This window comes from Cervus elaphus, chromosome 15, assembly GCF_910594005.1.
Source record: "Cervus elaphus chromosome 15, mCerEla1.1, whole genome shotgun sequence".
Lineage (NCBI taxonomy): Eukaryota > Metazoa > Chordata > Mammalia > Artiodactyla > Cervidae > Cervus > Cervus elaphus.
In genome coordinates this window covers 46,345,967-46,372,658 of record NC_057829.1, presented here as the reverse complement: position 1 = coordinate 46,372,658, position 26,692 = coordinate 46,345,967, and the positions used below count along the sequence as shown (strand labels likewise).

Here is a 26,692-nt window from a genome sequence, read left to right as displayed (position 1 = left end):
AGTTCTTCTGCTCCTGTTTTACTGAGAGATTCTGTAGAATTGGTAATAATATTTCCTTAAATGTTTGGTAAAATTCCTCTGAATTTTTGAAATCTGAACCTGGGATTTTTCTCTTTTATAAGATCACTAATTACTGATTAAATTTCTTTAATAGACAAAGGCCTATTCAAATTATTGATTCCTTTTTGTGTAAGGTTTTTTAGTCTGTCTTTCAAGTAGTTGTTCCTTTGCATCTGATTTATATAATATGTGTGCGTAGAGTTGTTTATATTATACCTTTATTATCTTTTTAATGCCCATGTAATAAATAATGATATAAACTTTTCAAATTTCAATAGTATAACCTACAGTTTGACCTCTGGTAATGGGTTTTATGTGCTGGATTTTAATATCCTTGAGCCAGGGAAAGTACACAAGACTTTTCAAAAGAAGCATAGTTTATTTGCACAAAAAAATGATCAGTTTTGAAAGATCTTGAAGTGGTTTCTGTGGGAGTTATACAAATGGTGAGAATTTTATTCCTTTTAATATAGTATTAAAATTGTCTACTTAATTTTTCAAGTCATATTCATGCCTTGATTTTATATACTTGTGTCTATCAATGAACACTGTGATAATTGAAAAAACAATGTAAACTGTGTCTCCTTTCTTTTAAAATTTTTGTCTAGTCTGATTAGAGACTAATTAATTTTATTTATCTTTTCAAAGATGGAGCTTTTGGTTTGGTTGATTTTCTCTCTTTTTCTGTTTTCAGTTACGTGATTTCTGGTCTTATATTAATTTTTGTTATGCTAACTTTTTTCCTTGGAAAATGTAATCACTTGGAAAAAGTTCAGATTTCACTAGCCAATCATATCTGCTTTCCTCTTCTATAGCATTACGCTGATTCAGCAATCATTATAACTCTGAGTTATTAAATCCAATAGAAACATACTCACTAGTAAGATTTCTTTTTAGGAACAAAAATAGTATCTTCTTCCCTAAATTTCTGCCCAAATTTTTGAAGTTGTTGCAATGTCTCTTTGTTTGCATCATACAAGAACTAGCAGGAGAGACTTTACTGACATGTTATTTCACTAGGTTCTACTTTGGTAGAACTAAGTGGGCAATTTCCTGTGTTTCCTTCATGTATTTGGATCACTTTGCTAACTATAAAATAATTGATTAACATAATCCTTTGCTAGAACAATATTGACAGAATAGTATACCCAAGCATAAAATATATTTTTATTTAAAACTCTGGAAGTAACATTAAAGGGAAAAATACTTGTAAGAAAGGGATAAAAGTGATAGTGACTCAGCGATAAAGAATCTGCCTGCAATGCAGGAGACACTGGTTCAATCTTTGGGTCAGGAAAATCCCCTAGAGAAAGAAATGGCCACCCACTCCAGTATTCTCGCCTGGAAAATACCATGGACAGAGGAGCCTGACAACCACAGTCCATGGGGTCACAAAAGAGTGGGGCACAACTTAGGTACTAAACAGTAACAACAAACTATACTTAATTTGCTCTTCTCTCATTAGTTTCCTACGGGAAATAGATTGGTAATCTTAGACTGTTGATTTTATGTTTTCACCTTCTCTAGTAAATGCATCTAAAACTATAAATTTCCCTCTGAATATGAATTTACTGCATCCCACAAGTTTTAATAAATTATATTTTACTTTAATTAAATTCAAAAAATTTTTTAATCTCTTAAGACTTCTCTATTTCTACATGGGTTATTTAGAAGTATTCTGTTTAAATGCCCAACATTTGAGCTTTTTTCAGCTGTCTTTTTGTTGTCGATTTTTAGTTTATTTGCAATATAGTCTAAGACATATTCTAAGTGATTCCTATTTTTAAATCTGTTAATGTATATTTTAAGGCCAAGAATGTGTTCTGTTTTGGCCAATGTTCCATGTAAATTTCAGAGGAATATTTATATTTTTGTTGTTAGATGAATCACTATATAACTGTCAGATTAAATTGATTGATAGTGCTATTCAGGTCAACACTAATCTTACTGATTTTCAGACTGCTTGGTGTATCAGTTATGAAAGAATTTATTGAAATATCCAAATATAACAGGGGATTTATCTATTTTATTTCTATCAGTTCTAATAATTTCTGCCTTATGCACTTGATGTTTGATTGTTAGTTGTGTACATATTAAGAACAGTTATGTCTTCCTTTCTCTTTTTACTCCATCTCAGCTTTCAGTTGAACCTTTTATATGATTCTCATTTATCTTCTGTATGGTCACATCAATTATACTTCTTTTTAATTTTTTTTTTTAGTGTTTGTCTTAGAGTTGGCAATATATATTTGTAACTTATCTGAATTCACATTAAATAACACTATATTTCTTTACTTATAGTGTACATAACTTATAATGGAATATTTCCTACTCCTTTCTCCTTTCCCTTATGTCATTGATATCATTTATTTCACTTATCCACAGACTACAATCATCCAATATATGTTACTGCTATTATTAACACTTTGAATCATTATCTTTTATATCAATTGTAGAATATAAAAATGATACTTTACTTTCATTTATTCCTTTTCTGATGTTATTATTTTATATATTATTTTACTTCCTTTTGAAGAGCTACTTTTCTTTTAATATTTCTTACAGGTTAGGCTTCCTGACAGACCCTTTCAGTTGTTCAACTGAGAAAATTTTAATTTCCTTGCCTTGGCTCCAATTTTCAGAGTGTTCCTGTGTATGTGTAAACATACATTTTTTAATTTTAATGACATTTTTATTTTAGAATCCCTAAAGAATTTTATTTCCCTTTTCCTCATTTCTTTCTCTTGTCTAAATTTCATAGTTTTTTTTCATCATTTTATATTGTCTTATTCTTTATTTATATTCGTCATGTTCATTTTTAATCCTTTAAAGCATTTAATTATACTTATTCCTTGCTATTTTTCTGCAGATTATTTCCTCTAGTTTTTGTGACTGTTAATCTCATGATTATTGTGATGAGGCCAACTATTGTGGGCATACTGATCAACATGGCTGTTCCCCAACCAAGTCCGGCCTTGTGAGATTGCCGCAGGTGTGCTGGTGGGCAGGGCAGGCTCTTGGTGCAACTGGTCGTGATGCCTGGCAGTACGCAAGTGCTGGGAGCCAGCTGGTGAGTAGGGCAGCCTCCCCAAGTAGCTGGCTTTGTGACCCAGCAGAGTGCTTCTGCTACAGGCTTGCAAGTGAGCAGGATAAGCCTCTGGTGTTAATAGAACAGAGGACGTATTCTCTGTCCTGTTAAAAGATGGTATTTTCCAATGCCAATGTTATAGTGGTAGAATGAAATCCCCAAAATGGCTGCCACCAGGGTCTCTGCCCTCAGGGAGAGTTCTAGCTGATTCTTGCCCCTCCAGAAAACCTTACCAGAAATCTATCTCTATGATTAGCAAGTGACCCAGGAGGCTTTCAAACTACTGCCTCTGTGCTAGGACTTGGAGTATGTAAGATTTTGTGCACACTCTTCAAATGCAGAGTCAGTTTCCTATAGCTCTCTGACTCTCTCTAAAGATAAGGGCCGCTGGTTTTCAAAACCAGACATTCTGGGGGCTCCTCTTCCTGGTGAAGAACACCCAGGCTAGGGAGCTTGGTATGGAGCTTGGATGCTTCACTCTTTGGAGAGAACATCTGTGGTTGGAGTCCCACAACATCTGTGATTGTGTGACCCCTGCTAGTGAGTGGCTGACCTGGGAGTATGAGTCATGATTAGAATATATCTATATCCCTCCTACCACCTCATTGTGGCTCCTTCTTTATATCTTAGTTGTGGATAATTTCTGTGTTAGTCTTCAGGTTGTTTTCATGAATAGTTGCCTGACAAGTAGTTGTGCTCTGCCCACAGGAAGAGGAGAGACAGAATTTTTCAACTCCATCATCTTGATCTAGCCCCCTCCTATTTTTAATTTACTTAAGTAAAGGGCTATCTCTTTCTAGAGGGCTGCTCTATTCAGGGTTCTAGTAAGAAGGATGAGATGGTTGGATGGCATCACTGACTCAACGGACATGAGTTTTAGTAAACTCTGGGAGTTGGTGATGGACAGGGAGGCCTGGTGTGCTGCAGTCCATGGGGTTGCAAAGAGTTGGACATGACTGAGCGACTGAACTGAACTGAAGGAATAAGTATTATCATTTAATCCTAATATGCTTTTATATGCTAATTAACAACTATTTTTATATTCTTCTAGACTAAAGACTCTATTAAATATATTGTTAGCAGAGCTCCCAATAATGCCTGAATTCAAAAGTTATAAATGTATACTTTTAATAATCCATACATTGCTCTTTTTAAATTAATTCAGTTTAAACATTACCATTAATCTGAATTAAAGAAAATTTTCCATGCACTGTTACTCTACTCACTCAGAGCTATGGCTTTGGGTAGCATATTAACCAGGACAGAAAAAGTGTAATATTATACAAATCACTACCTACTACTTTTTTATATCATACACTGAGTTTCACTCTCTAAAGGTATTGTATAGCTTAATCCTCTTACAAACCTTATGACTCCACTTCTAATATATCCTCATTTAATAAAGACTCAAGTTAAGGGACTTGCCTAATGTCACTACCTTAAAAGGGGCAGAGCTGGTATTTAAATGTAGCTCTGACTCCTTGGTGGAGGTATTAACCACTGCATTCTGCTGTTGTGAAATTTGAGCGTGAAGAATAAGGAAAGATTTATAAGTGATATCATTCCTTCCAGGCTCAGTAAATGAGTATATGAAAAATATCTGGCATTTAATCAGTGTCTAGTAAATATGGGTAGGAGACAGAAATTGAAAATGGGTGGCATGAAAAAAATTTCAGAAGTAATGAATATGCTCATTATCCTGAACCCGGTGATGGTTTTACATGATTTAATCAAATCACACACTCTAAATAGGTACAGTTCGTCATATACAATTTATTCTTCCATAAAGCTTTTTTTTTCTTAATTTTTTTTCAAATAGGTGAACATCCCCACTATAAAATTCTTCATATTTAAATAATCTGAAGAATACCTGGTCCTGATAATGTTGAACTTTACATGAGCTTTGTGATCCCAGAAAACAGTGATAGTTATGAAATCCTCTCACCATTTCAGCTTCCTAAACACCTCTATCTTTTGTGTTCTGTGAAACAGCCAATCTCAGAGGGCCACTTCGTCTTGCATGTTCCAAGAAAATACAATCCCTTCCATTCCTTGTGACACCTATAAGACTCATGGATGAATCCATTGTTTACCTGCCCCTATAAAACCTTCCTCTTCTTTGAGATGTCCCTCACTAATAAGCATTCTCTTTATTGCAATAGCCTGAATAAAATCATCTTAATTGTCTAGTGGGTTTGTATTTCTCAGTATCAAGACAAGTTCACAGTGACTTAAATACATCATATATAATTCTGATATAATACTATGTCTGGGTGGATGCAAGTACTCACTTTGCTTTAGGAGACAGTAATATCAGGGCTCTGATCAGTTGTTAATTGTTTACAAGTTCCTATGAACTCCTTCTGTCTGTATTTTCAAACACTGATACAAATATATATATTTTTTAATTTGGAGAGGTCAATATCTTTTAGTCATTCTTCTTTTTTTCATTCTTCCTTTCTCACAGTGCCTACACACTATGTGGAGGGGAGAAATGAAAACAGGATTAGAAAATCCAGTCTGTCTAATGTTCTCTGTTTTATGTGAGTGAGGTCAAGGAAAAAGGTAAATGGTCAAGCACTAGCTGTGCTAGCCTTGTTGCACTCATACCTAGAAGTCATTTAGTCCAACTGCCAAGGAGACAGACTGAGACATTATTTTTCAGAAGAACTAAAATGGCAAGCTGGAGATGAGAGTAATAACTGTTTGTCTGTAGTCTGGTCTATTAAGCTGAACTGAGATTCTTTGGTATAAGAAGCCTCATTTCAGATCAGAATAGTCTCTGATGTCCTTTTAGCAAAAGAATAAAATGTATTTCTTTTTTGAAAAGTCATCTCTTGTCTTTCCTGTATGACAAGAGAAAATTCCCTGGGATATCCCATGTATAGGCTGTCATTAATTTGAAACTTCTAATCACAAATTGGCTTAAAGACATTTTATTTACTGCTAGTAATAATAGTAATACTATTACTGTATTTATTTTATTTACATTTTAGTTACTGAGACAAAAATATCAGTGTTATAAAATGCTCCCTCGAATAAAATCACATTGTTTTCTCCTAAGACCACCAACAGTAATTATTGCAACTCCCTTAGCTGTAAGCACCCTTTTCTATTTTGTGCTGAGGTTGACCCTGATTTAGAATTGACATATTAATATAACTATAAACAAACCATGCTCAGCAGGGTGAATTCAAAATAAGAGACTTCTTCCTAAAACAACTTCTTGTAATAAAATACAGACTAAACTAAGGGATTATAGATGATTTACAATCCCAGATGTAAACAATGAGAAGTGAAAGGTTAGAGTAACTGAAAGTCATTGCTTCAAATCACTATTTTTTAATATGATCTTGGAATAAATAATCAAATTAGAAATAACTATATATATATATATATTAAAACAAGATGATTTGGCATGAGCACAAATACCATGAAAACCCACCCGTTACACAGAATAGGGATGAATAATACTTACAAACCAGGCAAGTTGCTTTTATTTAAGTAATGACGGATTTCACAAATAATTACAAATTATTGCATATATGACATACTGGGTGCTAAGAGTTTTAAAAATTAAATTTTAAACCATACTAAATGCCTTGCTTTCACATACTTTCTAACTCCAAAGCACTATAGAATCTACTGTAGAAAAAGAAAAACCTGATAATTTGACCTGCTTTTAATATCAATAAATGTAGCATCTACCAATGATACATATATATACAAATATTTAAAAAAATAGAAGAAAAATGTGTTTCATCCTGAAATAAAATGAAAAGCAAGGGACTAATTTAAAAAAAATAGCAATTACAATGCCAACAAATACAAGGTGATCCTATTTTTGGTCCTAAAATAACAGAACCTTAAATATGTCCCATTACCCGAGCTTCCACAGAAATAAGAGTTGATTCTGGCTTTGCTAATGTCTAGACAGATTTGATATGACCTTTGTAAATGTGATCTCATGTGGTTGTCCTATCACTGTTTTCTATTATAAACAGATTAACTGGTTACCTTGGCAACTTTTGAATTTTTTTCTTTCTTTAAATTCTTATATTTTCAGCTGGGCTGGCCAGTCCACCTGAAGGCTGACTCACATTCATTTATATTTAATTTAATTTAATTTATGTATATATTAGAGCATAACCAATTTATTGACATTTTAATGAAGGCATTCATCTCAGTGGTTTCTCTTTCCTGCTTTGACCTTAGGTTAATATCTAATTTGAGTAAGAAAATAAAATGTAGGAGAGGGATGCTATTTCAAGATAAACATTAAAATGAACAAAAATGGTTAGTTTACCTATGGTAAAGCAAGTTAAATTCATTATCTTGATATAATTATATCATGAAATAAGAAAACTAAAAAGTTCTATATACATTTTGTTGTTTTCCTTGGGGCTTACTTTAAACTCAAGTGCAAGTGAACAAAGTATTAAGAATATGTACAAGCTGCTTCTCTGGATTTATTACCTATTAAAACAGCTCAGCGAGTAGTTTCCACCAATCAAACAGTCTGAAGCTGCCTCTGAATCTAACATTGTAGGAGTTTTCAAGGAAATAATTACACTGTAAGTTTCTTTTATGTGTGATTCTGCTTTTAAAGATGTAACTGTCACAAAAAAATAATTCATATACAATACAAAAAAATGCAATTCTACAACACATATATTAACAAGGTATATGTAGTCAAGATTCCATAAACTATATTTAAAGAAGCATTTTCTTTCTTTTTGTTTTCAGTATCTAAAATGTGCTTTTGAGAGGTGACTGGTTAATATGTATGCAGTTAAGTCATGTTATTTTGCTAAATTTTGTTGTTCAGTCACTAAGTTGTGTCTGACTCTTAGAGATCACATGGACTGCAGCACACCAGGCTTCCCTGTCCATCACCAACCCCCGGAGCTTACTCAAACTCATGTACATTGGGTTGGTGATGCTATCAACCACCTCATGCTCTGTCATCCTCTTCTCCTCTTGCCCTCAATCTTTCCCAACATCAGGGTGTTTTTACAATGAGTCAGCTCTTCGCATCAGGTGGCCAAAATATTGGAGCTTCAGTTTTAGCATCAGTCCTTCCAATGAATATTCAGGGTTGATTTCTTTTAGGATTGACTGGCTTGATCTCCTTGCTGTCCAAGGGACTCTCAAGAGTCTTCTGTAGCACCACAGTTTGAAAGCACCAGTTCTTCAGTGCTCAACCTTCATTATGATCCAACTCTCACACCCATACGTGACTATTGGAAAAAACCATAACTTTGACTATACAGACCTATGTCAGCAAAGTGGTGTCCCTGCTTTTTAATACACTGTCTAGGTTTGTCATATCTTTCCTACTAAGGAGCAAGTGTCCTTTAATTTCATGGCTGCAGTCATTGTCCACAGTGTTTGGAGCTCAAGAAAATAAAATCTATCACTCGTTCCACTTTTTCCCCATTTATTTGCCATGAAGGGATGGGACCAGATGTCATGATCTTGGTTTTAAGAATGCTGAGTACTTTTGTTTTTCTATTTTAATTTTTTTTTAATTGAAGGATAACTGGTTTACAAAACTGTGTTGACTTATGTCAAACATCAACATGAATCAGCCATATGTGTGTATATATCTATATATATGAAAATGATGGGACTAGATGCCATGACTTGGTTTTCTGAATGCTAAGTTTTAATCCAGGCTTTTCACTCTCCTGTTTCACCTTCATCAAGAGGCTCTTTAGTTCCTCTTCGCTTTCTGCCCTTAGCGTGGTATCATCTGCATATCTGAGGCTGTTGATATTTCTCCCAGCAATTTTGATTCCAGCTTGTGATTCATCCAACCCAGCATTTCACATGATGTACTCTGCATATAAGTTAAGAAAGCAGAGTGACAATATGCAGCTTTGATGTACTTCTTTCCCAATTTTGAACTAGTCCATTGTTCCACGTCTGGTTCTAACTGTTGCTTCTTGACCTGCACACAGACTTCTCAGGAGGCAAGTAAGCTGGTCTGGTATGTCCATCTCTTTAAGAATTTCCCACAGTTTGTTGTGATCCACACAGTCAAACGCTTTGTGTTAAATAAGAATTCCTATAAATTAGTTCAGAACAAATTGGATTTCACAAGTTAGTAACATAAATGATTTGATAAATCCACAAATATATATCCTTCTTATTTTCTATCTTCATACAATGTTGCCTTTTTTTGGTGTTTATACCCTTAAAAAAAAATAACAGCCAAACATTTAACTATTATTTACATTTAAATTGCTGATGGTAGCTTCCTTTTTCAGAAGAAATAGCTTCTTTATGATTTTCCTCGAGAGCTGGTGGAAATGTTAACAGAACTAGATAACAAAAACCTAGAGAAGCACATGCAATATAACTATTTACTCTGGTAGCAAATGGCTGTTCTCTGAAGAATAATAAAGATAGAGAAGACCCTTTAAAATGAAGCATGTTATTTTAAATTCTCAACGGTTTATATAAATTTTTAAATATTCTTTTTAAAGAGCTTGGTACACATCTGTATCCACTGATAGCAATGCAATAAGTAGTCTCTGATGATTTGAAGCAAAATAAATGCCATTAGGGGAAAAAAGAGCTGTATTTTAATTTTATCTAATTTATTTTTTCAGTTAATATATCCAGTAACATTTTCCTCCCAATACAAATACTCCCTTCTTTCTGTGTTTGTTCCTGGGAGCCAGACAGCATTGGTAACACAGGAGTTAAGTTAGAGCAATTGCTTACAGTTTAAACAGACAACTTTTTGCTGCCTTCTTAATGTGCTAATAGTTGTATCTAAAAATATGCAATTCTTAGAAAGATAACATTTCTGATTTTTTAAATTATCTATTAACTTTGGAAACTAATCACATGAAACTACAAAATTAGTAAATGTCTTAAAATTTGTATATAAAACACAAATTACCTCTAATTTCAAATTCTCACTTATTAGTGTACCACTCAGTCTTTAAAAGAAAAAACACTGCTCCAAAGAGTCTAATGCCATTCTTTAAAAAAGGAAAGTGTTCCTTTTACCTTGACACCCACCCCATGCCCCATTTTCAAAACACACAGTTTAATCATTTTGGTCATAGACATTTCTAAGATGAGATCTTATATTTCACTTTCATAGCTATTCTAATTATCAGAAAACCCATGTCCTTTATTGATGGAATTTGGTCCTGCTGCTGTTGGTGTATCCCATCCAGTAGGCTTCATTCTCATCTTTGCCTCTGGAGACATTTCCTCTGGTTCACTATTTTCATCCTCATTTAAGCTGTTGCTACCAAAATAGTTACTGGAGTAAGTGTTGGAAAGGTTTCTTTAGGCTTACTTAAACCATGTTCAATGGATAGGGCTTTCTTTGTCATCTGACTACCTACCAAGTTGGTAGACTGCCAACTACCTCCAAGTTCAGGAAATCCAAAGTTGGAGATCTTAGTAGGCTTTGGTGGGAGGTCTGCAGCTTCTTCTACTTATTGATTCTCAGCACTAAGGCTTGTATTTCCCCCTCCATTACTGGAAGAAACAGTCTTAGCTTTCCCAGATTTTTTTGCTGCTTCTTGAGATCCTCTGGTGGCCCCAGTTCACTGCTCTGCCACCTTCCTGTCCTCCATTTTTCCTGCCACAGCCTCCAAATTTTTAATGTTTTAGTACACATTTTTTGGGCTTTCCCGGTGGTGCTAATGATTTAAAAAAAAAAAAAAAAAAACCTGCCTGCCAATGTTACAGAATATGTAAGAGACGTGAGTTTGATCTCTGGTCAAGAAGATCCCCTGGAGGAGGCCATGGCAATCTACTCCAGTATTTTTGCCTGGAGAATCCCATGGATGGAGGAGCCTGGCAGGCTGTGGTCCATAGAGTCACAAAGAGGTGGAAATAACTGAAGTGACTTAGCACACACACATACAATAAACATTTTAAGAAACTAAATGTTACTGTCTCTGAGATGATCTTTGATACTTCAATGAGCAAAAGCATCTTCCTCTTTCATCTTAACTCTTCTCTGAATATCCATTGTATGTCATATATAGAGAATAATGCAGTGGTTCTAAGACCAAGGTATCAAGCCAGACTACCTAATTTTTATCTTACCTCTGACACTTAATGAGATCTAATCCACACAGTTAATAATAATGATAGCTAATATTCATTTAAAACTTATTTCATTTAATTTTTGCAATTCTATGAGATGGGTACTCACTCATTATTCCCATGGGAATGTGTCTTCCCTGATGGCTCAGCAGGTAAAGAATCCACCTGCAATGCGGGAGACACAGGATATTTGAGTTCGATCCCTGGGTTGGGAAGATCCCCTGGAGGAGGAAATGGCAATTTTCTAGTATTCTTGCCTGGAAAATCCCAAGGACAGAGTAGATTGGAGGCTACAGTCCATGGGGCTGCAAAGAGTACAACAGGCCTGAGCATGAATGTACACATGCATGCACACACACACACAGAGGAATGGAATTTCCATCTGCAAATGAGGCCCTAAACAGCTAAGTAAATGGCCTGAAATCACTCAACTAAGGATTTGACTCAGATTTATTGAAATTCAAGTTTATTCCCTTGGCAGCATTTTGTATGAATAAAGGAGAAGCTAATCTCTTATGGGCTTCCCTGGTGGCTCCATGGTAAAAAAAACAAACAAACAAAAAAACACACCTGCCAATGCAGGATGCATGGGTTTGATCCCTGGGTTGGGAAGACTCCCTGGAGGAGGAAATGGCAACCATTCCAGTATTCTTGCCTGGGAAATTCGGTAAACAGAGGAGAATGGTGGGCTACAGTCCATGGTGTTGCAAAGAGTTGGACGTGATTTAGTGGACTGAGCATGAATGCATATCTCTTATAAATCCTCCTGAATGACAAGACAATATATACGTTGTACCAAGTACATGCAGAGAGCAGTAGTTGTATACAATCAATTATTTTTTTCAGAAATAGAGCTTTCTACATTTGTTCTTTAAATACAAATCAACTCTGAAATTAGAGTGTTAAATATTGAAATTAAGCATTTAGTAACAAGGATAGAATATGCCCTGGAAGAAAAACACATTTTCCTTAACTGTGACTTTTCTAAAACTCTCATGAGTATTTTATAAAACATCCCCTAAATATCAGGACAGCTGCTATTTAATCTCCTGGAGGTAAATTATTGACTCTAAAATATCACTCTATAGAACTTAGACTATTAACAAGATTCTTACTGAAACATTCTTTCAGTTGTTTGATTACTATGGCAAGATCAGCAACTGCAACTCCTCTAGTTCTAATATTTTTCCCTTACTCCAAGCTCTGTATGATGTTCTAGGAGCCATGTTCCATAAGACTAGTCAATAGATAGTGGCTGAATGTCAGAGACAAGTCCTCCCAAGGATGTTTATGCAAGGAGCATCAGGAGATGGGAAATTTCCATTCCCTCCCCAACCACTGCTTTATAATTCTTCTGTGAAAATTCTTGTTTCTGGCCAGTGTTTCTCTCCTCCCTCTTCTCTCTTCCCCTTTTTGGAACATAAGAAAGTCTCACAGTTTTTCCCCCAAGTTGTCCCTAAACTAAACACCTGCAGTGCTTTGTACATTCTATGTCCAAAAATACAAAAATGAGGACATAAAACTTCTCTATATATGTGTCCCCACATTTATGATTAGTCTTTTCTATTCTGTACGTCTTGGTAATCATAAATCTGTAGGTTTCTAAAGATCAAAAAATCAGTTAGCACATAAAAAGAAAAACAGACTCCAGATATATTGATTTTTTATCACAAAGATAGACTCAAGTTCTAAGTTAAAGCCACAGAGCTGGTTCTTGCAGAAAGAAAGGGGGATGGAAATGAAAGTAGGATTCCTGGACCTCTGACTGGGTAGGCCAGTGCTGGGGGTGGGTAATTTGAACAGCGACCAGAGAAAGGAGTGATTAGAGAATAACCTTTCTTCTTCCTCATCACACTTCCAAACTATTGAAAATTAGAAACAGGTAGACAGTGTTGTATCTGTGGGCACTATTTGGTCCCCTGAGTTATTAGTAGCCTGATCATTGCCCTGAATTCTCTGAAATCTGTCCATACTTAAAGGACAAACATATGTAAATAACTGTGGCATTAAGTGTGGATTTTTTTTTCATTCCATGTCAAGTTTAGGTTCAGGGCACTATCTGGTACATTCAACAGTAACCACCACAGGTGAACAAGACTTTTTCAATCTCCATTTACTTTTTTTTTTTTTTTTTTTTAAATTAATTAATTTATTTTTTTCAGTGGGTTTTGTCATACATTGACATGAATCAGCAATAGATTTACACGTATTCCCCATCCCGATCCCCCCTCCCCCCTCCCTCTCCTCCATTTACTTTTAATTGCACCTTTTAAAAAAATTTGGATTCCTTGAGTTTGGACTTGTGCTTGGTGATTCAGTCCCAAATATGAGAGAGTTGGTTGCTGGTTCAAAAGACAGAGAAGTCCCATTCTGAGCTTTAGAGACCATCTCCTGAGAGAACAAAGGCCAACCCCACAAGACCAGCAAGAAGGTTTTCTATGACATACTCCCTAAGATCTTGTCCAGGTCCAGTAATTCTGATTTGATAATATCACAGACCTAATTCATAAGGACATTTCTTTATTATTCCTTGCTTATAACAGGTTTTCCATAAAGACTGTTATTTTGAGTTGACTTTATCAAATTGCAATCATCAAGTAGATAATTGCTTCTAGGCTTAAGCAGAATGATTCTAAAGTTTAACAAGAAACATAAATCTGAAAATTAGAAATGCCAATATTCATAGAATGTTTAAGGAGGCCAAGAGACCATTTAGTCCAATACATACATACAAAATAAAGGTCTCAGAGCTACTGAATCTGTCTCTTAAATCTGCATTTTAACAATTTTTTATTGAAAATAATCTAACACATTTGAAAACTACAACTATAGCACTGTTTCCCTGTATTTTCAAAACTATTTCAATCTTACTTGCAATAAGATTTTCCCTTGAGGTAGAAAATGCATTTTAATACAATAATAAGCAGCTGGGTCCCTGGTCTAGCTTATTAATAAATAAGTTCAATAAATCTTTGTCTACTCTTCCTAATTTATCAAGTTGTTTATTTTGCTAGCAGTATAGAACAGTGAGAGCAAAGAAAGAATATGGTACACTTGTGTACACATTCAAAACTTATAGCTCTTCTAAAATATCTTTCTCATATGATAGCATTAGAAGAACATTTTCTAAAATGTAGAAAATAATTAAGTGGTAATAATAAAGTTTCTAAATAGTTAGAGCAATTTTGCAAATAATTTGCCCTAAATGCAAAAGTATAGCAAATATTTATTAATGAAAAATGGGAAAGTTAGTGGTGAAATACCAGATGATAAGTGCTATAGTCTAGCAAGCTATTTCACTTCTGGAATCCTGCAAAACTCAAATGACATTCAACTGCATTTATGAACAATATGTTTTACTAACATGCTTCCAGTAATGATTATTTCTAATACACCTAATATGATCATTGAAAGAGAAAACTTAAATTAGAAGAAACTATCTTGACTGTAAATTTATAATTATTACCACCTCGGTTTGTTTGGGTAGAACATATATGCTATTACTTGTTAAGTGGAGAAGCCTTTGAAAATAAATGTTTATAAATTAATTAACAGAACAATTACAGTAAATGACTCACTAGAAACTCTTACAGGACCAGCACAGTCATTCTTGAGAAACTGCTAAGAAAATTAATTTTATGTATGTGCCAAGATGTAATGAAATAAACAAGTTACACAATAGTACAAAATAATCCATAATAACAAAAGCTTATTACAAAATATTTGCCTCATCAATTTCTGCCTTGACATAACAATTTGTTTCTTATAACCATTAAAATTATAAAAGTACATCACACAAAATTAGGTTATCTATATTGATTTTTAAATTCAATATTATAACCTAATGCCTCCTCAGTTAGAAACTATTTTATATTGATAATTAACAAATTTGGAAAGAGAAACTATAAAGGGATTGATCCAAACAGATGCTATTTTTTAAGAAAATTAACAGTTGATAATCACTAAGATTTACCACAATTTATTATGAGAAAACTTTAATGATTCAAAAGTTTTGTGTGGAAAAAAGTCACTTCCTATAGGAGGAATCTCTCCCCCATTCCATACACTGCCATCAAGAAAAAGTGGAAAGAGAAAATAAAAGGTAAAATTTATTGTTATGCAATCTTCCTGCTAACACATCATAATAATAAGAAAATTAGTTCTATAAGAGCTTTGTTCCATGGAGTTATCCACTGGTAGCACACAAGTCTGTGTCAATGAATGAATGGGTATTAAGCTTCTCAGGCATATGTTGTTTGTTGACTGACATTCTACTCTAAAGATATTTCCTTTTCCCATATTTGTTTACTTATTATTGTATTCACAATGGACTTGTGTATTCCTCTTATTCAGTTTGTTTACTGTAGTACTGTCATTGTTTTTTTCATTCTCTAATTATACTATATTTGGCCTATGTGAACTATTTCAAGATGACATCTTTCTAATATGTCTCCACCATACTTTGAATATGTTAATTTCTATTAAATACCACAAGATATTTCAAGTTCACCTCATTCTTGTGAAGTTCAGCTATTTCTCCAAGGAGACTTTATTTCATTTGTTAGAGGGTGGTATTTGGAGACTAAGATCTAGGAACTAATTGTGCTTCTTACTCATTTCTAAAGTGAAAACTATCTATACTTGCTCTACCACACACTTTCCAACCACTACAGCATCCTCCAAATTATTTTACCTGCTAGCTTTCTATCTTTCATTCTATACCAATACAAGTATTCTTATAACAGTCTGAGGAGTCTTTTTTAAAAAAGTATATTGTATCATTTAATTCATCATCTAACACTCTCTAACGTTTTTATTTTTCATTTTAAACTACACACAGAGATACACACAGAGACACACACATACCCCAATGTTTCTCATGAATTTAGACACAAAGTGAAGTGAAAGTTGCTCAGTCATGTCTGATTCTTTGCAACCTCACAGATTATACAGTCCATGGAATTCTCCAGGCCAGAATACCGAAGTGGGTAGCCTTTCCTTCTCCAGGGGATCTTTCCAACACAGGGATTTAACCCAGGTCTCCTACATTGCAGATGGATTCTTTACCAGCTGAGCCACCAGGGAAGCCCAAGAATACTGGAGTGGGTAACCTATCCCTTCTCCAGCAGATCTTCCTGACCCAAGAATCAAACTGGGGTCTCCTGCATTGCAGCAGATTCTTTACCAACTGAGCTCTCAGGGAAGCCCAAAAGTTCTTAAGAAAATATCAGTATATTTAATTCATTAATATAGAAAAGGAGTTGTGTACCATGATCAAGTAGGATTGATTTCATGTACACAAAGCTAAATATTCCAAAACCAATCAATGAACTTCAGCAAATCAACAGATTAAAAAAGAAAGACCATATCATCATATCAATAGATGTAGGAAAATAACTCTTAATAAAATACAAAATTCATTCATAATAGTTTTCAGGAAATGAGAAATGATAAAGGACTCCCTCAACTTGATAAAGAGCATCTGAAAAAAGAAAAAAAACTACTCTTAACATAAAAAACCGTGAGAGAGTGTTTTCTCTGTAAGACAGAATTTGGCAAGGACTTCTATCATTGTTCTTACTCAACATAGTACTGGATATACTAGCCACAACAACAAGGCAAGAAAAAAAAAAAAAGGCATCATATAAGAAAGGGAAAAATAAGATTATCTCTACTCACAGATGAAATGATTGCCTATGTAGAAAATCAAAAGTAATCTGTTTAAAATTTCATAGAATTAACAAGTGAATTCAGCTAAGTGACAGATAGAAGATCAACACACAAAACTCGAGTGCATTTCTGTATTAACAATGAAAATGTGGACTGAATTAAAATTACTGTAATATATACTGAAGAATGTAAAAGAAGCTTTGAACAAGCAGAAATATTTTTTAATGTAAATACAGTATTAGAAAAATGGCTGTCATTTAGTTGCTAAGTCATGTCTGACTCTTTTGTGACCCCATGGACTGTAGCCCTCCAGGCTCCTTCTGTCCATGGGATTTCCAGGCAAGAATACTGCAGTGAGTAGCCATTTCCTTCTTAAGGGTATCTTCCCAATCCAGGGATCAAACCCCTGTATCTTGCATTGGCAGGTGGGTTCTTTACCACTGAGCCACCAAGAAAGCCCAGAAAGATTATCTAAATTTATCTGAAAATGTAATTCCAATCAAAATTTCAACATTTTGCATAAAAGTGTATATGCAGGAAACAGCCAAGGCAATTTTCAAATTATCATGTGATAAATCACAATAATGCAAATAAAATATATAATTAAAGTTAAATAAACAAATATTTAAATAAATAAGACTATGAAACAAGCTAGAGAGTTTAGTATAAAATTGAGCTTCAATTTAGTGTAGAAAAGATGAATAGCCCAGGAAGTGTTGAAAAAATTGATTATCCATTCATAAACATAAACTTGAAATTGATTGAGAATTCTGTATGTGTGTATTTTGCACACACTTACCACTAGAGGTATTTATGCATGTGCAAAAGGAGGTATGTAGATGGAAAATAATACCATGATTATTTATAATAATGAAAACTCAGAAACAAATTATCCATCAAAGCTAGAATCATGAAACAAATTATGGCATTTCCAAATATAAAATGCTACTTAATACATAAAAGAATACTGCACTGACATGAAAAATCTCAGAGGCATATTGTTGGGAGTACAAAGCAAGTTACATAAAATATTCAATGTTGTTGTTAAGTTGTTCAGTCGTGTATGACTCTTTGTGACCCCATAAACTGGAGCATGCCAGGCTTCCCTGTCCTTCACCATCTCCTGGAGTTTGCTCAAACTCATTTTATTGAAAATATTCAATAAAAATAGCTATTTTTCTTGTTCTTTAGAAGAGCCAAACACCACATATTGCTATATTTTTTTAAAAAAAAGAATAAATTTCAGGACGATTACAGAGCCTCTGTATCTTGATTCCCCAGTTAACTGTGACTTCTCAGAGCCCTTCCATCCAGGATTTTCCTTCTTAAAAAACATATTTCATAACAACCTAGAAAATGTCAGTTCTTCAACATCTGAATCACTCCTTCTGAGGGATTTTCTTTGAAAGATATCAGGGTAGACATTCAATCATCAGGATCAACTTCAATGATTAAAAAAAAAAGATGCTTAGGAACACAGTTTTTACAATGTTAGCAACTCTTTTGAATACTGTATTGATATCTCCTCCCTTGTAGGAAGAAAATTAAGTAATAAATATTCCCTAACATATTTAAGAGAAAAATATAGAGAGAAAGAGTGAGAAAAAGATACAGCTACAACCTCAGGTCAAGATGAGCAGCAAGCCATTCTGAGCATTGAATTAAGATTCTGATTGCATTTATCATATCTGTTAAACTGCTAGACCAAGGACAAGCTAGTAAAGTATAAATACTGATCATTAGATATTGTTCTCTTATTTACCAGATTGGATAGATAAATGTTCACCTTTTTTCAGATCCTAAACTCTGGAGAGAATAGCAGTTATTCTTATTTTATCTTGTTTTTTGTTGACTGTAATTTCTAGCTTTATTGCTTACTAAATAACATTTTATTGCTTACTAAATAACACCTCTCTGCAAAGCTCATTATCTTTCCTGACCTCAAACCACACCAGGAGTTGAAGAGGGACAGGTATTGCTATGCCCATTTTCAAAAGAGAAAATGTGGAAGCTATTTTAAGTCATGTGGTTGAGGAGGAAAAGTGGTGTCATTGTTACCAGTTGTTTTGCTGCAGAATAACTATTTTCCTTTCAACTGGCAGAGTAAGTAATATTCTTCACCCTTCTATACTGTCTAGAGAACCATTGACCAAGCTGTCTGTCTTCCCCCTGAAGTGGATGAGCACAAGATGTAAGCCAGGCCAATGTCACATTCTTGTTGGATTTTGCATCTTGAATAGAGATATTAAGAGAGCAAAACAAAATTATCATATTCTTCCCAGAAGTATGCCACTGTTAAGACTGTTGACTAGACTTCATCACCCTGGGGATCATACTAGCCCTCGACTTCTGTGATTCTGAACCCTCTTCTTTAGTGTTTCCTTCACTTCTATGAGTCCCCCTCACCCCCAACCAGTCTCTCTTATCCCCTTTAATTAACAGAATCGTTATCTCTTGCTTGCCACCTATAAAGAACCATAGTATACAGTTGGCCATGTGCAGAATTAGAGAGGGCTTGTTTGAATTTGGAAGAAGCATCATGCCCATGCTACACCCCCTCCCCACCCCTGCATAGCCTATTCCATCCTCAGCCAAACACTGTAAAAGATATCTAATTAGAGGATCTGGAGATCTGGAGGGGAGACAAAGTACCTTCATTCCAACTCTGAAGTCAGATGAAATCTGAAATTGGTAGCTGCTTACTAGTGTTTCCGGTTTAGGAAATAAAGCCACATCTAATTTAACAATGAATGGAATATCACCAGCAGTATACTGATTTTCCACATAAAGGCAGACAATGGGTTCATTGTCTTCCCCTCACCCTTCATATTTTTATTACCTGTTGACACAGTTAGTGTTTCGTTGCGGAATCTTCTACAGTGCTCAGGCTAACACTAAGCCTAGCTGACTACATTTAGAATAACCCTTGACTGAGGAAACTGCTGTCAAACTCTCTACCTAAAAAAGTAAATAATTAAAAATAAAGAAAATATAATTTACATTATTACTGACTTATTTTAATAACTAACTTAAAAATATTGGAAAATTTAAATCATCCAAAACAAGGTAAACAAGAGCACCTGTAATTCTAAAACAGAGAGACTGCACTACTGACAGTTTAACCTATATATTTTCATTATGTATACTCATACATACATGAGTAATACACCTTCTTCATATATGTTTGCTCCTGAAACACAGGGATTGTTTTAAGTACTCTTTTAAATTATGAGTGGATGATATATTTGAAACAGAATTAAACTTGTCAAGTATAATCACAATCATAATCATCATTTTTATAGTTAACCGTGCCAATGTACTCGTACTTTAGTACATTGACTACTTGATCTCATTTAATCCTTCCAACAAACTAATGATGTTGGTACTATTGTTATCATCAATTTTACTGACTAAGAAACAGGATTTAACCAGGCAACAGCTCAAGATCCTACAGAAGCAAATTGGATATGTAATATGGATAAAGGGAGATACCCAGAGGAAACTTTTTGAGACATGCTGGCCCCCCATAAGAGAGAGTAATGAAGACCAAAGAGGTATGTCTGGAAGATTTGGAATCTTTCTTTCCAAATTCTCTTGGTGAGGATACAAACAAAGCATTGCGACTCCCATTCAAAGTGTGTGCTGTGTTGCTATGGTGAGCGTATATTACTCAATCTACCCAATTTAAAAGCTCCTCAAAGGTGCCACAACCAGACATTGGGAGGAAATGGTTTGCTTTCCCTTATAACTTAACTTCTAGCATGAACTACAGGTTGCCCATGCCCCACTCCCTCCTTCCCTGGTGGCTCAGCAGTAAAAATCCACCTGCAATGCAGGAGACACAGGAGACACGAGTTCGATCCCTGGGTTGGGAAGATCCCTGGAAGAGGGCATGGCAAGCCACTCCAATATTCTCACCTGCAGAATCCCACGGACAGAGGAGCCTGGTGGGCTACAGTCCATAGGGTTGCAAAGAGTTGGACACAACTGAAGAGATTAAGTGTGCATGCAGGCGTGATCCGCTAAACCAGAGAGGGGGTGATGAAAGCAGGGTAGCTCTGAAAATCTGGAGGTCAGCATCTGTGACAGGGGTCTTTTCTACAGTTGGGCTTCTGCCCAATTTTGCTTCTTTCATGGATAAAATCAGTATACAAAGCTCCCATGTTCCCTTGGCAGAAGTCCCCACAAGGCAGATGTGAAAGCAAAACACCACCTACACAAAGACAAGAGCTCTGAAGCAGGAGAGAACCCCGTTCCTGACGTCTCTGCGAAGTGGATGTAAGTTCGGATAGGTGCTGGACAGGTGTTTGTGGTCCTCAGGGTAGTACTGACCTCAGAGCACGATAGGGCAGCTTCTCCCTTTTGACTATCTTTGTAATTTACCCTGAAGAAGGGGTTCTGCAAGGTAAAAAGGCCTCCAGCAGGCCTACTTGCTCCTCAGAGCCAACCCCATAGAGACTTCAGCTCTTTTCAGCTGGACCTGACTCTGTCTGCCTCTACCAATTTCTGGCACTCTGAAAGCTGTAAGGGAAATGACTCCACATACTAAAACAATAAAATAAAGAAAAATAACAATAATAAAATGCTTAGTTCCACAAAAGAGTCTCAAGATGACAAGCTGATTGCTTACCTCCTAATCACCACTGTCCAGTATCAAAATTAATAGAGAATAATTTCTTGGGGCTTCTTCAATGGCTCAGTGGGTAAAGAATCCACCTGCAGGAGACACAGGAGATGCAGGTTCAATGTATGAGTCAGGAAGATCCCCTGGAGGAGGAAATGGCAAGCCATTCCAGTATTCTTGTCTGGGAAATCCCATGAACAGAGGACCCTGGCATGCTACAGTCCATGGGGTTACAGAAAAAAAAGCTGGACGTGGCCAAGTAGCAAAGCTAGCACTTCTTTTAGCCTCAAAAGAAAATATAAAATACTTTATAATCATGCAGGATTGGGATTAATTTTTGAGTCCTTAGCATCTTTTCCCAAATGACAAAGCCTTTACTGAGACACACCTTAGCTGCACACAAAGGCCTCCAAGGAGACTCCCAGCACCCCCAGCTTCAGTTCTTCTCAAACCTCCATTCTCACCCCCTACAGCAGCCTTGAGAAGAAGCCTCAACATTAAATGCAAAAAAGAGTTCAAAGTATGACTATAACACAAGCAAGAACATTTTGTTTACTGACAAGAATCTCAACTTCTTTTCAAGTGACTAGAATTTAATGGACCAGAGGAAGAAATAGCTCAACAGAGAGAACTTTAAAAGTCTCTAGGAGATAAAAATAAATTGCTTTGTTAAGTATATCCCTTGATGTGTCATGCTTGTCCAAAGATGCAGTTATATATGCACTAAAGGAATATTGGCTATTTTTATCACCTTTCCCCAATGTTAGTACCACACACAAGGGCAGGGCTCATTCATTCACTTGTTCAGACATTTATTGAGGAGTTTCTTTGTGCCAGTCTATACCACCCTTGAGGATACAGAGTTGGCAATAATAGACTGTCCACAAGAGAAACAGAAGTTTAATAGATTAGATGACAAGAAAAATGAGAATAATTTAAGCATGAAGTGCTTAACAGAGTGTGGTATCTACAAAGTACCACTGGACCTAAAGGAAGACTGGGGGAAATTCAGAGTGAAAGAATCAGTACAGTTGATCAATAAATAGTTTTTTCAACTTTGTGTTATTAAACTTCATACTGTTAAACTTGCTAAATTGCTGCTATTTTATGGAACTATCTGAATTCAAAGGAAGCAACTATTTGGGATAGTATTCACAGTGAAGGTTAGGGAAAATCCCATGAACAAATATGAATCACTTCCAGTTCTTAGAAGTCAAGTGCAATTCCAGAAGGCAGCTGTTGGCTTCTAACTCTGAGATGACAAGTTAAGTCTGATCTTTGGCAGAGGTTGGTAAACTTCTACATTAAAGAGTTTATCCCCAGTTGGTTGTAACATATTGTGCACTGTAGCAATTCTAAGTATCTAAGGAGACTCTTTGATTCATTTATACATATATTATTTCCAAATGGAGGGGGCTACAGACACATTTTGGTGAAAAGGTTCAGGTGATCTGTGAGTTCACTTACTGCAAACCATGAATTTTTCACTTATAAGAAGAACTGAAAGCTACTTATTTGTGACTACTAAGTGAGTAATGAGTCATTACACAAAGCTTCATGTTGCAAGAGTTTACTGAAGAACCTATTTCATTAATCTACTGTTAAATCTTGGCAACATTAAACAATATAACAACATCGATGTTTGCTTAATGAATGAATAAAGGAGTACACATCAGTGCATACAAACCTACTCAGAGTCTTGAAGAAGAATGAAAGAGGCCCTCCAAAGAGTATCCCAATAGGGTACTTTTATTTGGTTGTTCTTTACAGCTTAGAATCTGAGTTCCAAAGAATGTCATGGGCAAGCCTGTTGGCCTTTGGTTTCCCCAGTGAGGTTAGTCTAGCTAGTTCCACCAGGCCAGGGCAAGAGGAAGGAATTTCTAAGAGGAAGAAAACAGAAAGTCCAAGCAAACCCAGAGAGAAACTATAGACTCTCTTCCCAATCTTAAAAAAAAAAAAAAAAAGAAAGAAAGAAAGAAAAAGACAAGTTACAAGTGTTTCCAAAGAAAAAATATATAAAAGGGATATTGAATCCAGGAGACTTGAAGTCAGGAGTTTGAAAACTAGGAAATGAATATACCAGACAGCTTGTCATCAGTTAATGGGGAGGTTTGAAGCTGTAGCCAAGAAACAGGAATCTGACACTTAAGTCTCTGGTCAGAAGCTAGTCAGAGGTGCATGAAACTGTCTCAAGAAGATTAAGCCTGGACTCTCCTACCACAAAGCGGCATTGTGTGGACAGGATTTCTCTGCTATTATTTTAAGGCTTTGAGTGATTTAAGAATGTTTGGCAGCTGAGGAAAAGAAATCACATATCCAGTTTGTGCGTTCTCATTTCTTTTGATGGAATATTTTTTCATTTTATTTATCATTATTTAAAAAATTATTTTTGGTGTGTAATCCAGTTATTTTCAACCATGACTGTATACCAGGATAACCTATGCAGTTTTCTAAAAACACAAATAAGAACAGTCACCTGGAAAGTACAATTTAGTTAGTTTCTAGGTTTGGCTGCTGTTTGTGTCTTAGTTCCAGCATTGACTCAATAGTCAATCAAGTTTGACTGTTCACTTAAATTACATAAGGTTCAAGACCACTCTCTGGTGCCTATACTCAAGTTACATTTCAGAAAACTTGTTGTCTCTGGAGGCTGTAATTGCAGTTGGCATTTTTTTTCTTATAACCTGTCTGCATTTTATAAATGTTCCCCAATAAACATAGGTGAATTTCATAATAAAACAAAACAAAGGTTATTTTTTTTAAAGAACGCATGAGTTTGAAATATTTTGTCTTACTCTGCAAGAAAATTTGAGAAAAACATGTACTTCTGCTTCATTGACTATGCTAAAGCCTTTGTCTGTGTGGATCACATCAAACTGTGGAAAATTCTTAAAGAGATGGAAATACCAGACCATCTCACCTGCCTCCTGAGAAAACTGTACGCAGGTCAAGAAGCAACAGTTAGAACTAGACATGGAACGATGAACTGATTCCAAACTGGGAAAGAAGTACTTCAGGGCTGTATATTGTCTCCGTGCTTATTTAACTCATGTGTAGAGTACATCATGTGAAATGCTGGGCTGGATGAAGCACAAGCTGGAATCAAGATTGCCGGGAAAAAACATCAGTAACTTCAGATATGTAGATGACACCACCCTTATGGCAGAAAGTGAAAAGAAACTAAAGACCCTCTTGGTGAAAGTGAAAGAAACTGAAAAAGCTGGCTTAAAGCTCAACATTCAAAAAATAAAGATCATGGCATCCAGTCCCATCATTTCATGGCAAATAGATGGGGAAACAATGGAAACAGTGACAGTATTTATTTTCTTGGGCTCCAAAATCACAGCAGATGGTGACTGCAGCCATGAAATTAAAAGACACTTGCTCCTTGGAAGAAAAGCTATGACAAACCTAGACAGCATATAAAAAAAGCAGAGACATTACTTTGCCAAGAAAGATTGGTATAGTCAAAGCTAAGGTTTTTTCAGTAGTCATGTATGGATGTGAGAGTTGGACCATGAAGAAGGCTGAGTACTGAGGAACTGATGGTTTTGAACTGTGGTGTTGGAGAAGACCCTTGAGAGTCCCTTGTACTGAAAGGAGATCAAACCAGTCAATTCTAAAGGAAATAAGTCCTGAATACTCATTGGAAGAACTGATGCTGAAGCTGAAGTTCCAATACTTTGGTCACCTGATGTGAAGAGCCGACTCACTTGAAAAGACCCTGATGCTGGGAGGGATTGGGGGCAGGAGGAGAAGGGGACAGCAGAGGATGAGATGGCTGGATGGCATCACCGACTCGATGGGCATGGGTTTGAGGAAGCTCCAGGAGATGGTGAAGGACAGGGAAGCCTGGCATGCTGCAGTCCATGGGTTCACAAATAGTCAGCAGGACTGAGTGACTGAACAACAACTTTAGTTTGTTTCCAAACAGGAGAAATTATTAACCATATCCCTAACTGCACATGAGTGTTGCTGTTTTATTTAAGGACTGATGGCAGTTCTGAGTCTTCGTGTTTTTTTTTTAATTAATGCTTGTTTATAGCAGTTCTTAAAATATTTGAACAGATCAATCAGAGATAACTCTCTTTAAAAAAAAAAAATAGAAAAATGTCCCTGTTAATGATTTATCTTTCCTCATGTCAAAAATCACTAATGGATTAACCCTGTAGTATTTATTAGCTATAGAAGTCTACTGCTTAAATTAAATGTCTCTCCTTGCTAGGCTACAGACAGACTTTACTATGGTCTGTTTAGTCATTTGATGTTGAGTCACTTTGTCTCTGACATGAGAGATGTCTATAAAATCTTTGTTATGTCTATTGAATGTTCTAACTTAGATTTGCGTGTCTGGATATTGAAATTCTTTCGGGGTCAGAGTCAAGCAAAAGATCTTCAAGAAGGCTGTATGACCTACAAGGCTGCCCCTATAGAAAGCAAAAATCAAAACTACATGCAGAGTCTCCACTGCAGTGTTAATATCGGCTCCGTGGACATCCAAGGACAGTTCAGAACTAAAGCCTCCTAAGAGTGACAGTGTGAGTCCTGCCACTGTGGGTTCACAGTGAGACAACAGCAGTTCATAATTCCCTGCGTTAGGGGGACCCGGTACCCCCAGATCCTGTGGGCACTCCTGCCGGAGTACAGTGCAGTGAGCTCTGTGAGGCCGCTCCCCAGGTCTGCTAACAGGTCTCCCATTTGGGAGACTGCCTCAGGGTTCCTGGGATGGTTCCCTTCCCAGTCGCTTTGATTTCCTATTTATCTCAAACGGGTTCATTTGGCTGGCTCTGTGTTTGGCTCATTTTGGAAATAGTTGCCACAGGGGAACATTATTGTGTTTGGGAGTGAAGTGTTAAGAGGAGCAGGTGCAGAGAGAGAACACCACGCTGGGAAGACAAGCATTCCTACCTAGGTCTATTCATTACACACGGAGCAACTGCAGAGAGGGCTAGGGATACAATGCTAATGAGGGACAGAACACGCTTCTCAGTTCATAAATTTGATGCTAAGGAAACCAAACAGAAAGCAAAGGCATGATAATGAAAAGAACTGCCCTAAGGTTGTATGGCTCTAATTCCAACATCAGTTTCAAATAGAGATAAATTTTTGCATAGGCCGAGATGACTATTCTAAAATTTTGTAACTGCCATACACACACACACACACAC

The 26,692-nt window shown here is 35.9% G+C and overlaps 1 pseudogene; it reads right to left on the bottom strand.

Moving 5' to 3' along the window:
- Window positions 1–10,211: 10,211 nt before the first annotated feature.
- Window positions 10,212–26,222, bottom strand: LOC122708535 (annotated as a pseudogene).
- Window positions 26,223–26,692: the final 470 nt, after the last annotated feature.